Raw genomic sequence first — 13,724 nt, 5'->3', positions numbered from 1 at the left:
CAAACCGGCCACTTTATGGCCTTCCTTATAAAAAAGGGTCGAAAACGAGTAATGTCCTAAATTAACGAGGGGATTTTCTTAACCTCCATTTTGGCTGAATTTTTAGAGAATGCAAAAATATCCCATGGAAGACGTAGTTATGTTGTTTACCTATCCAACGAATTGTCACACGCTAAGATTCAATGCAAATCGGCCACATTGTGGCCTTCCTACTAAAAAAGGGTCCAAAACGAGTAATGTCCCAAATTAACGAGGAGATTTTCTTAACCTCCATTTTGTCCAAATTTTTAGAGAATGCAAAAATATCCCATGGAAGTCGTAGTTATGTTGTTTACCTATCCAACGAATTGTCACACGCTAAGATTCAATGCAAATCGGCCACATTATGGCCTTCCTACTAAAAAAGGGTCCAAAACGAGTAATGTCCCAAATTAACAAGGAGATTTTCTTAACCTCCATTTTGGCTAAATTTTTAAAAAATGCAAAAATATCCCATGGAAGTCGTAGCTATGTTGTTTACCTATCGAACGAATTGTCCCATGCTAAGATTCAATACAAACCGGCCACTTTATGGCCTTCCTTATAAAAAAGGGTCGAAAACGAGTAATGTCCTAAATTAACGAGGGGATTTTCTTAACCTCCATTTTGGCTGAATTTTTAGAGAATGCAAAAATATCCCATGGAAGTCGTAGTTATGTTGTTTACCTATCGAACGAATTATCCCATGATAAGATTCAATACAAACCGGCCACTTTATGGCCTTCCTTATAAAAAAGGGTCGAAAACGAGTAATGTCCTAAATTAACGAGGGGATTTTCTTAACCTCCATTTTGGCTGAATTTTTAGAGAATGCAAAAATATCCCATGGAAGTCGTAGTTATGTTGTTTACCTATCCAACGAATTGTCACATGCTAAGATTCAATACAAATCGGCCACTTTATGGCCTTCCTAGTAAAAATGGGTCGAAAACGAGTAATGTCCTAAATTAACAAGGAGATTTTCTTAACCTCCATTTTGGCCGAATTTGTAGAGAATGCAAAAATATCCCATGGAAGACGTAGTTATGTTGTTTACCTATCCAACGAATTGTCACACGCTAAGATTCAATGCAAATCGGCCACATTGTGGCCTTCCTACTAAAAAAGGGTCCAAAACGAGTAATGTCCCAAATTAACGAGGAGATTTTCTTAACCTCCATTTTGTCCAAATTTTTAGAGAATGCAAAAATATCCCATGGAAGTCGTAGTTATGTTGTTTACCTATCCAACGAATTGTCACACGCTAAGATTCAATGCAAATCGGCCACATTATGGCCTTCCTAGTAAAAAAGGGTCGAAAACGAGTAATGTCCCAAATTAACAAGGAGATTTTCTTAACCTCCATTTTGGCTAAATTTTTAAAAAATGCAAAAATATCCCATGGAAGTCGTAGCTATGTTGTTTACCTATCGAACGAATTGTCCCATGCTAAGATTCAATACAAACCGGCCACTTTATGGCCTTCCTTATAAAAAAGGGTCGAAAACGAGTAATGTCCTAAATTAACGAGGGGATTTTCTTATCCTCCATTTTGGCTGAATTTTTAGAGAATGCAAAAATATCCCATGGAAGACGTAGTTATGTTGTTTACCTATCCAACGAATTGTCACACGCTAAGATTCAATGCAAATCGGCCACATTGTGGCCTTCCTACTAAAAAAGGGTCCAAAACGAGTAATGTCCCAAATTAACGAGGAGATTTTCTTAACCTCCATTTTGTCCAAATTTTTAGAGAATGCAAAAATATCCCATGGAAGTCGTAGTTATGTTGTTTACCTATCCAACGAATTGTCACACGCTTAGATTCAATGCAAATCGGCCACATTGTGGCCTTCCTACTAAAAAAGGGTCCAAAACGAGTAATGTCCCAAATTAACGAGGAGATTTTCTTAACCTCCATTTTGTCCAAATTTTTAGAGAATGCAAAAATATCCCATGGAAGTCGTGGTTATGTTGTTTACCTATCCAACGAATTGTCACACGCTAAGATTCAATGCAAATCGGCCACATTATGGCCTTCCTAGTAAAAAAGGGTCGAAAACGAGTAATGTCCCAAATTAACAAGGAGATTTTCTTAACCTCCATTTTGGCTAAATTTTTAAAAAATGCAAAAATATCCCATGGAAGTCGTAGCTATGATGTTTACCTATCGAACGAATTGTCCCATGCTAAGATTCAATACAAACCGGCCACTTTATGGCCTTCCTTATAAAAAAGGGTCGAAAACGAGTAATGTCCTAAATTAACGAGGGGATTTTCTTAACCTCCATTTTGGCTGAATTTTTAGAGAATGCAAAAATATCCCATGGAAGTCGTAGTTATGTTGTTTACCTATCCAACGAATTGTCACATGCTAAGATTCAATACAAATCGGCCACATTATGGCCTTCCTAGTAAAAAAGGGTCGAAAACGAGTAATGTCCCAAATTAACAAGGAGATTTTCTTAGCCTCCATTTTGGCTAAATTTTTAAAAAATGCAAAAATATCCCATGGAAGTCGTAGCTATGTTGTTTACCTATCGAACGAATTGTCCCATGCTAAGATTCAATACAAACCGGCCACTTTATGGCCTTCCTTATAAAAAATGGTCGAAAACGAGTAATGTCCTAAATTAACGAGGGGATTTTCTTAACCTCCATTTTGGCTGAATTTTTAGAGAATGCAAAAATATCCCATGGAAGACGTAGTTATGTTGTTTACCTATCCAACGAATTGTCACACGCTAAGATTCAATGCAAATCGGCCACATTGTGGCCTTCCTACTAAAAAAGGGTCCAAAACGAGTAATGTCCCAAATTAACGAGGAGATTTTCTTAACCTCCATTTTGTCCAAATTTTTAGAGAATGCAAAAATATCCCATGGAAGTCGTAGTTACGTTGTTTACCTATCCAACGAATTGTCACACGCTAAGATTCAATGCAAATCGGCCACATTGTGGCCTTCCTACTAAAAAAGGGTCCAAAACGAGTAATGTCCCAAATTAACGAGGAGATTTTCTTAACCTCCATTTTGTCCAAATTTTTAGAGAATGCAAAAATATCCCATGGAAGTCGTAGTTATGTTGTTTACCTATCGAACGAATTGTCCCATGCTAAGATTCAATACAAACCGGCCACTTTATGGCCTTCCTTATAAAAAAGGGTCGAAAACGAGTAATGTCCTAAATTAACGAGGGGATTTTCTTAACCTCCATTTTGGCTGAATTTTTAGAGAATGCAAAAATATCCCATGGAAGTCGTAGTTATGTTGTTTACCTATCCAACGAATTGTCACATGCTAAGATTCAATACAAATCGGCCACTTTATGGCCTTCCTAGTAAAAATGGGTCGAAAACGAGTAATGTCCTAAATTAACAAGGAGATTTTCTTAACCTCCATTTTGGCCGAATTTGTAGAGAATGCAAAAATATCCCATGGATGACGTAGTTATGTTGTTTACCTATCCAACGAATTGTCACACGCTAAGATTCAATGCAAATCGGCCACATTGTGGCCTTCCTACTAAAAAAGGGTCCAAAACGAGTAATGTCCCAAATTAACGAGGAGATTTTCTTAACCTCCATTTTGTCCAAATTTTTAGAGAATGCAAAAATATCCCATGGAAGTCGTAGTTATGTTGTTTACCTATCCAACGAATTGTCACACGCTAAGATTCAATGCAAATCGGCCACATTATGGCCTTCCTAGTAAAAAAGGGTCGAAAACGAGTAATGTCCCAAATTAACAAGGAGATTTTCTTAACCTCCATTTTGGCTAAATTTTTAAAAAATGCAAAAATATCCCATGGAAGTCGTAGCTATGTTGTTTACCTATCGAACGAATTGTCCCATGCTAAGATTCAATACAAACCGGCCACTTTATGGCCTTCCTTATAAAAAAGGGTCGAAAACGAGTAATGTCCTAAATTAACGAGGGGATTTTCTTAACCTCCATTTTGGCTGAATTTTTAGAGAATGCAAAAATATCCCATGGAAGACGTAGTTATGTTGTTTACCTATCCAACGAATTGTCACACGCTAAGATTCAATGCAAATCGGCCACATTGTGGCCTTCCTACTAAAAAAGGGTCCAAAACGAGTAATGTCCCAAATTAACGAGGAGATTTTCTTAACCTCCATTTTGTCCAAATTTTTAGAGAATGCAAAAATATCCCATGGAAGTCGTAGTTATGTTGTTTACCTATCCAACGAATTGTCACACGCTAAGATTCAATGCAAATCGGCCACATTGTGGCCTTCCTACTAAAAAAGGGTCCAAAACGAGTAATGTCCCAAATTAACGAGGAGATTTTCTTAACCTCCATTTTGTCCAAATTTTTAGAGAATGCAAAAATGTCCAATGGAAGTCGTAGTTATGTTGTTTACCTATCCAACGAATTGTCACACGCTAAGATTCAATGCAAATCGGCCACTTTATGGCCTTCCTAGTAAAAATGGGTCGAAAACGAGTAATGTCCTAAATTAACGAGGAGATTTTCTTAACCTCCATTTTGGCCGAATTTGTAGAGAATGCAAAAATATCCCATGGAAGACGTAGTTATGTTGTTTACCTATCCAACGAATTGTCACACACTAAGATTCAATGCAAATCGGCCACATTATGGCCTTCCTACTAAAAAAGGGTCCAAAACGAGTAATGTCCCAAATTAACGAGTAGATTTTCTTAACCTCCATTTTGTCCAAATTTTTAGAGAATGCAAAAATATTCCATGGAAGTCGTAGTTATGTTGTTTACCTATCCAACGAATTGTCACACGCTAAGATTCAATGCAAATCGGCCACATTATGGCCTTCCTAGTAAAAAAGGGTCGAAAACGAGTAATGTCCCAAATTAACAAGGAGATTTTCCTAACCTCCATTTTGGCTGAATTTTTAAAAAATACAAAAATATCCCATGGAAGTCGTAGCTATGTTGTTTACCTATCCAACGAATTGTCCCATGCTAAGATTCAATACAAACCGGCCACTTTATGGCCTTCCTTATAAAAAAGGGTCGAAAACGAGTAATGTCCTAAATTAACGAGGGGATTTTCTTAACCTCCATTTTGGCTAAATTTTTAGAGAATGCAAAAATATCCCATGGAAGTCGTAGTTATGTTGTTTACCTATCCAACGAATTGTCACATGCTAAGATTCAATACAAATCGGCCACTTTAAGGCCTTCCTAGTAAAAATGGGTCGAAAACAAGTAATGTCCGAAATTAACGAGGAGATTTTCTTAACCTCCATTTTGTCCAAATTTTTAGAGAATGCAAAAATATCCCATGGAAGTCGTAGTTATGTTGTTTACCTATCCAACGAATTGTCACACGCTAAGATTCAATGCAAATCGGCCACATTATGGCCTTCCTAGTAAAAAAGGGTCGAAAACGAGTAATGTCCCAAATTAACAAGGAGATTTTCTTAACCTCCATTTTGGCTGAATTTTTAAAAAATACAAAAATATCCCATGGAAGTCGTAGCTATGTTGTTTACCTATCCAACGAATTGTCCCATGCTAAGATTCAATACAAACCGGCCACTTTATGGCCTTCCTTATAAAAAAGGGTCGAAAACGAGTAATGTCCTAAATTAACGAGGGGATTTTCTTAACCTCCATTTTGGCTAAATTTTTAGAGAATGCAAAAATATCCCATGGAAGTCGTAGTTATGTTGTTTACCTATCCAACGAATTGTCACATGCTAAGATTCAATACAAATCGGCCACTTTAAGGCCTTCCTAGTAAAAATGGGTCGAAAACAAGTAATGTCCGAAATTAACGAGGAGATTTTCTTAACCTCCATTTTGGCCAAATTTTTAGAGAATGCAAAAATATCCCATGGAAGTCGTAGTTATGTTGTTTACCTATCCAACGAATTGTCACACGCTAAGATTCAATGCAAATCGGCCACATTATGGCCTTCCTAGTAAAAAAGGGTCGAAAACAAGTAATGTCCCAAATTAACGAGGAGATTTTCTTAACCTCCATTTTGGCTGAATTTTTAAAAAATGCAAAAATAACCCATGGAAGTCGTAGCCATGTTGTTTACCTATCCAACGAATTGTCCCATGCTAAGATTCAATACAAACCGGCCACTTTATGGCCTTCCTTATAAAAAAGGGTCGAAAACGAGTAATGTCCTAAATTAACGAGGGGATTTTCTTAACCTCCATTTTGGCTGAATTTTTAGAGAATGCAAAAATATCCCATGGAAGTCGTAGTTATGTTGTTTACCTATCCAACGAATTGTCACATGCTAAGATTCAATACAAATCGGCCACTTTAAGGCCTTCCTAGTAAAAATGGGTCGAAAACGAGTAATGTCCTAAATTAACGAGGAGATTTTCTTAACCTCCATTTTGGCCAAATTTTTAGAGAATGCAAAAATATCCCATGGAAGTCGTAGTTATGTTGTTTACCTATCCAACAAATTGTCACACGCTAAGATTCAATGCAAATCGGCCACATTATGGCCTTCCTACTAAAAAAGGGTCGAAAACGAGTAATGCCCCAAATTAACGAGGATATTTTCTTAACCCCCATTTTGGCTGAATTTTTAAAGAATGCAAAAATGTCCCATGGAAGTCGTAGTTATGTTGTTTACCTATCCAACGAATTGTCACACGCTAAGATTCAATGCAAATTGGCCACATTATGGCCTTCCTTGTAAAAAAGGGTCGAAAACGAGTAATGTCCCAAATTAACGAGGAGATTTTCTTAACCTCCATTTTGGCTGAATTTTTAAAAAATGCAAAAATATCCCATGGAAGTCGTAGCTATGTTGTTTACCTATCCAACGAATTGTCACACGCTAAGATTCAATGCAAATCGGCCACATTATGGCCTTCCTAGTAAAAAAGGGTCGAAAACGAGTAATGTCCCAAATTAACAAGGAGATTTTCTTAACCTCCATTTTGGCTGAATTTTTAAAAAATGCAAAATATATCCCATGGAAGTCGTAGCTATGTTGTTTACCTATCCAACGAATTGTCCCATGCTAAGATTCAATACAAACCGGCCACTTTATGGCCTTCGTTATAAAAAAGGGTCGAAAACGAGTAATGTCCTAAATTAACGAGGGGATTTTCTTAACCTCCATTTTGGCTAAATTTTTAGAGAATGCAAAAATATCCCATGGAAGTCGTAGTTATGTTGTTTACCTATCCAACGAATTGTCACACGCTAAGATTCAATGCAAATCGGCCACATTATGGCCTTCCTACTAAAAAAGGGTCCAAAACGAGTAATGTCCCAAATTAACGAGGAGATTTTCTTAACCTCCATTTTGGCTGAATTTTTAGAGAATGCAAAAATATCGAATGGAAGTCGTAGTTATGTTGTTTACCTATCCAACGAATTGTCACATGCTAAGATTCAATACAAATCGGCCACTTTAAGGCCTTCCTAGTAAAAATGGGTCGAAAACGAGTAATGTCCTAAATTAACGAGGGGATTTTCTTAACCTCCATTTTGGCTGAATTTTTAGAGAATGCAAAAATATCCCATGGAAGTGGTAGTTATGTTGTTTACCTATCCAACGCATTGTCACATGCTAAGATTCAATACAAATTGGCCACTTTAAGGCCTTCCTAGTAAAAATGGGTCGAAAACGAGTAATGTCCTAAATTAACGAGGATATTTTCTTAACCTCCATTTTGGCCAAATTTTAAGAGAATGCAAAAATATCCCATGGAAGTCGTAGTTATGTTGTTTACCTATCCAACGAATTGTCACACGCTAAGATTCAATGCAAATCGGCCACATTATGGCCTTCCTAGTAAAAAAGGGTCGAAAACGAGTAATGTCCCAAATTAACAAGGAGATTTTCTTAACCTCCATTTTGGCTGAATTTTTAAAAAATGCAAAAATATCCCATGGAAGTCGTAGCTATGTTGTTTACCTATCCAACGAATTGTCCCATGCTAAGATTCAATACAAACCGGCCACTTTATGGCCTTCCTTATAAAAAAGGGTCGAAAACGAGTAATGTCCTAAATTAACGAGGGGATTTTCTTAACCTCCATTTTGGCTGAATTTTTAGAGAATGAAAAAATATCCCATGGAAGTCGTAGTTATGTTGTTTACCTATCCAACAAATTGTCACATGCTAAGATTCAATACAAATCGGCCACTTTAAGGCCTTCCTAGTAAAAATGGGTCGAAAACGAGTAATGTCCTAAATTAACGAGGAGATTTTCTTAACCTCCATTTTGGCCAAATTTTTAGAGAATGCAAAAATATCCCATGGAAGTCGTAGTTATGTTGTTTACCTATCCAACGAATTGTCACACGCTAAGATTCAATGCAAATCGGCCACATTATGGCCTTCCTAGTAAAAAAGGGTCGAAAACGAGTAATGTCCCAAATTAACAAGGAGATTTTCTTAACCTCCATTTTGGCTGAATTTTTAAAAAATACAAAAATATCCCATGGAAGTCGTAGCTATGTTGTTTACCTATCCAACGAATTGTCCCATGCTAAGATTCAATACAAACCGGCCACTTTATGGCCTTCCTTATAAAAAAGGGTCGAAAACGAGTAATGTCCTAAATTAACGAGGGGATTTTCTTAACCTCCATTTTGGCTAAATTTTTAGAGAATGCAAAAATATCCCATGGAAGTCGTAGTTATGTTGTTTACCTATCCAACGAATTGTCACATGCTAAGATTCAATACAAATCGGCCACTTTAAGGCCTTCCTAGTAAAAATGGGTCGAAAACAAGTAATGTCCGAAATTAACGAGGAGATTTTCTTAACCTCCATTTTGGCCAAATTTTTAGAGAATGCAAAAATATCCCATGGAAGTCGTAGTTATGTTGTTTACCTATCCAACGAATTGTCACACGCTAAGATTCAATGCAAATCGGCCACATTATGGCCTTCCTAGTAAAAAAGGGTCGAAAACAAGTAATGTCCCAAATTAACGAGGAGATTTTCTTAACCTCCATTTTGGCTGAATTTTTAAAAAATGCAAAAATAACCCATGGAAGTCGTAGCCATGTTGTTTACCTATCCAACGAATTGTCCCATGCTAAGATTCAATACAAACCGGCCACTTTATGGCCTTCCTTATAAAAAAGGGTCGAAAACGAGTAATGTCCTAAATTAACGAGGGGATTTTCTTAACCTCCATTTTGGCTGAATTTTTAGAGAATGCAAAAATATCCCATGGAAGTCGTAGTTATGTTGTTTACCTATCCAACGAATTGTCACATGCTAAGATTCAATACAAATCGGCCACTTTAAGGCCTTCCTAGTAAAAATGGGTCGAAAACGAGTAATGTCCTAAATTAACGAGGAGATTTTCTTAACCTCCATTTTGGCCAAATTTTTAGAGAATGCAAAAATATCCCATGGAAGTCGTAGTTATGTTGTTTACCTATCCAACAAATTGTCACACGCTAAGATTCAATGCAAATCGGCCACATTATGGCCTTCCTACTAAAAAAGGGTCGAAAACGAGTAATGCCCCAAATTAACGAGGATATTTTCTTAACCCCCATTTTGGCTGAATTTTTAAAGAATGCAAAAATGTCCCATGGAAGTCGTAGTTATGTTGTTTACCTATCCAACGAATTGTCACACGCTAAGATTCAATGCAAATTGGCCACATTATGGCCTTCCTTGTAAAAAAGGGTCGAAAACGAGTAATGTCCCAAATTAACGAGGAGATTTTCTTAACCTCCATTTTGGCTGAATTTTTAAAAAATGCAAAAATATCCCATGGAAGTCGTAGCTATGTTGTTTACCTATCCAACGAATTGTCACACGCTAAGATTCAATGCAAATCGGCCACATTATGGCCTTCCTAGTAAAAAAGGGTCGAAAACGAGTAATGTCCCAAATTAACAAGGAGATTTTCTTAACCTCCATTTTGGCTGAATTTTTAAAAAATGCAAAATATATCCCATGGAAGTCGTAGCTATGTTGTTTACCTATCCAACGAATTGTCCCATGCTAAGATTCAATACAAACCGGCCACTTTATGGCCTTCGTTATAAAAAAGGGTCGAAAACGAGTAATGTCCTAAATTAACGAGGGGATTTTCTTAACCTCCATTTTGGCTAAATTTTTAGAGAATGCAAAAATATCCCATGGAAGTCGTAGTTATGTTGTTTACCTATCCAACGAATTGTCACACGCTAAGATTCAATGCAAATCGGCCACATTATGGCCTTCCTACTAAAAAAGGGTCCAAAACGAGTAATGTCCCAAATTAACGAGGAGATTTTCTTAACCTCCATTTTGGCTGAATTTTTAGAGAATGCAAAAATATCCCATGGAAGTCGTAGTTATGTTGTTTACCTATCCAACGAATTGTCACATGCTAAGATTCAATACAAATCGGCCACTTTAAGGCCTTCCTAGTAAAAATGGGTCGAAAACGAGTAATGTCCTAAATTAACGAGGGGATTTTCTTAACCTCCATTTTGGCTGAATTTTTAGAGAATGCAAAAATATCCCATGGAAGTGGTAGTTATGTTGTTTACCTATCCAACGCATTGTCACATGCTAAGATTCAATACAAATTGGCCACTTTAAGGCCTTCCTAGTAAAAATGGGTCGAAAACGAGTAATGTCCTAAATTAACGAGGAGATTTTCTTAACCTCCATTTTGGCCAAATTTTAAGAGAATGCAAAAATATCCCATGGAAGTCGTAGTTATGTTGTTTACCTATCCAACGAATTGTCACACGCTAAGATTCAATGCAAATCGGCCACATTATGGCCTTCCTAGTAAAAAAGGGTCGAAAACGAGTAATGTCCCAAATTAACAAGGAGATTTTCTTAACCTCCATTTTGGCTGAATTTTTAAAAAATGCAAAAATATCCCATGGAAGTCGTAGCTATGTTGTTTACCTATCCAACGAATTGTCCCATGCTAAGATTCAATACAAACCGGCCACTTTATGGCCTTCCTTATAAAAAAGGGTCGAAAACGAGTAATGTCCTAAATTAACGAGGGGATTTTCTTAACCTCCATTTTGGCTGAATTTTTAGAGAATGAAAAAATATCCCATGGAAGTCGTAGTTATGTTGTTTACCTATCCAACAAATTGTCACATGCTAAGATTCAATACAAATCGGCCACTTTAAGGCCTTCCTAGTAAAAATGGGTCGAAAACGAGTAATGTCCTAAATTAACGAGGAGATTTTCTTAACCTCCATTTTGGCCAAATTTTTAGAGAATGCAAAAATATCCCATGGAAGTCGTAGTTATGTTGTTTACCTATCCAACGAATTGTCACACGCTAAGATTCAATGCAAATCGGCCACATTATGGCCTTCCTAGTAAAAAAGGGTCGAAAACGAGTAATGTCCCAAATTAACAAGGAGATTTTCTTAACCTCCATTTTGGCTGAATTTTTAAAAAATGCAAAATATATCCCATGGAAGTCGTAGCTATGTTGTTTACCTATCCAACGAATTGTCCCATGCTAAGATTCAATACAAAGCGGCCACTTTATGGCCTTCGTTATAAAAAAGGGTCGAAAACGAGTAATGTCCTAAATTAACGAGGGGATTTTCTTAACCTCCATTTTGGCTAAATTTTTAGAGAATGCAAAAATATCCCATGGAAGTCGTAGTTATGTTGTTTACCTATCCAACGAATTGTCACACGCTAAGATTCAATGCAAATCGGCCACATTATGGCCTTCCTACTAAAAAAGGGTCCAAAACGAGTAATGTCCCAAATTAACGAGGAGATTTTCTTAACCTCCATTTTGGCTGAATTTTTAGAGAATGCAAAAATATCCCATGGAAGTCGTAGTTATGTTGTTTACCTATCCAACGAATTGTCACATGCTAAGATTCAATACAAATCGGCCACTTTAAGGCCTTCCTAGTAAAAATGGGTCGAAAACGAGTAATGTCCTAAATTAACGAGGGGATTTTCTTAACCTCCATTTTGGCTGAATTTTTAGAGAATGCAAAAATATCCCATGGAAGTGGTAGTTATGTTGTTTACCTATCCAACGCATTGTCACATGCTAAGATTTAATACAAATTGGCCACTTTAAGGCCTTCCTAGTAAAAATGGGTCGAAAACGAGTAATGTCCTAAATTAACGAGGAGATTTTCTTAACCTCCATTTTGGCCAAATTTTAAGAGAATGCAAAAATATCCCATGGAAGTCGTAGTTATGTTGTTTACCTATCCAACGAATTGTCACACGCTAAGATTCAATGCAAATCGGCCACATTATGGCCTTCCTAGTAAAAAAGGGTCGAAAACGAGTAATGTCCCAAATTAACAAGGAGATTTTCTTAACCTCCATTTTGGCTGAATTTTTAAAAAATGCAAAAATATCCCATGGAAGTCGTAGCTATGTTGTTTACCTATCCAACGAATTGTCCCATGCTAAGATTCAATACAAACCGGCCACTTTATGGCCTTCCTTATAAAAAAGGGTCGAAAACGAGTAATGTCCTAAATTAACGAGGGGATTTTCTTAACCTCCATTTTGGCTGAATTTTTAGAGAATGCAAAAATATCCCATGGAAGTCGTAGTTATGTTGTTTACCTATCCAATAAATTGTCACATGCTAAGATTCAATACAAATCGGCCACTTTAAGGCCTTCCTAGTAAAAATGGGTCGAAAACGAGTAATGTCCTAAATTAACGAGGGGATTTTCTTAACCTCCATTTTGGCTGAATTTTTAGAGAATGAAAAAATATCCCATGGAAGTCGTAGTTATGTTGTTTACCTATCCAACAAATTGTCACATGCTAAGATTCAATACAAATCGGCCACTTTAAGGCCTTCCTAGTAAAAATGGGTCGAAAACGAGTAATGTCCTAAATTAACGAGGAGATTTTCTTAACCTCCATTTTGGCCAAATTTTTAGAGAATGCAAAAATATCCCATGGAAGTCGTAGTTATGTTGTTTACCTATCCAACGAATTGTCACACGCTAAGATTCAATGCAAATCGGCCACATTATGGCCTTCCTAGTAAAAAAGGGTCGAAAACGAGTAATGTCCCAAATTAACAAGGAGATTTTCTTAACCTCCATTTTGGCTGAATTTTTAAAAAATGCAAAATATATCCCATGGAAGTCGTAGCTATGTTGTTTACCTATCCAACGAATTGTCCCATGCTAAGATTCAATACAAAGCGGCCACTTTATGGCCTTCGTTATAAAAAAGGGTCGAAAACGAGTAATGTCCTAAATTAACGAGGGGATTTTCTTAACCTCCATTTTGGCTAAATTTTTAGAGAATGCAAAAATATCCCATGGAAGTCGTAGTTATGTTGTTTACCTATCCAACGAATTGTCACACGCTAAGATTCAATGCAAATCGGCCACATTATGGCCTTCCTACTAAAAAAGGGTCCAAAACGAGTAATGTCCCAAATTAACGAGGAGATTTTCTTAACCTCCATTTTGGCTGAATTTTTAGAGAATGCAAAAATATCCCATGGAAGTCGTAGTTATGTTGTTTACCTATCCAACGAATTGTCACATGCTAAGATTCAATACAAATCGGCCACTTTAAGGCCTTCCTAGTAAAAATGGGTCGAAAACGAGTAATGTCCTAAATTAACGAGGGGATTTTCTTAACCTCCATTTTGGCTGAATTTTTAGAGAATGCAAAAATATCCCATGGAAGTGGTAGTTATGTTGTTTACCTATCCAACGCATTGTCACATGCTAAGATTTAATACAAATTGGCCACTTTAAGGCCTTCCTAGTA

The sequence above is a fragment of the Medicago sativa genome, chromosome 4, assembly GCF_051527215.1.
Source record: "Medicago sativa cultivar Bolivia chromosome 4, Bolivia_mono, whole genome shotgun sequence".
Taxonomy (NCBI): Eukaryota; Viridiplantae; Streptophyta; class Magnoliopsida; order Fabales; family Fabaceae; genus Medicago; species Medicago sativa.
Note: the sequence above shows the minus strand (reverse complement) of the source record.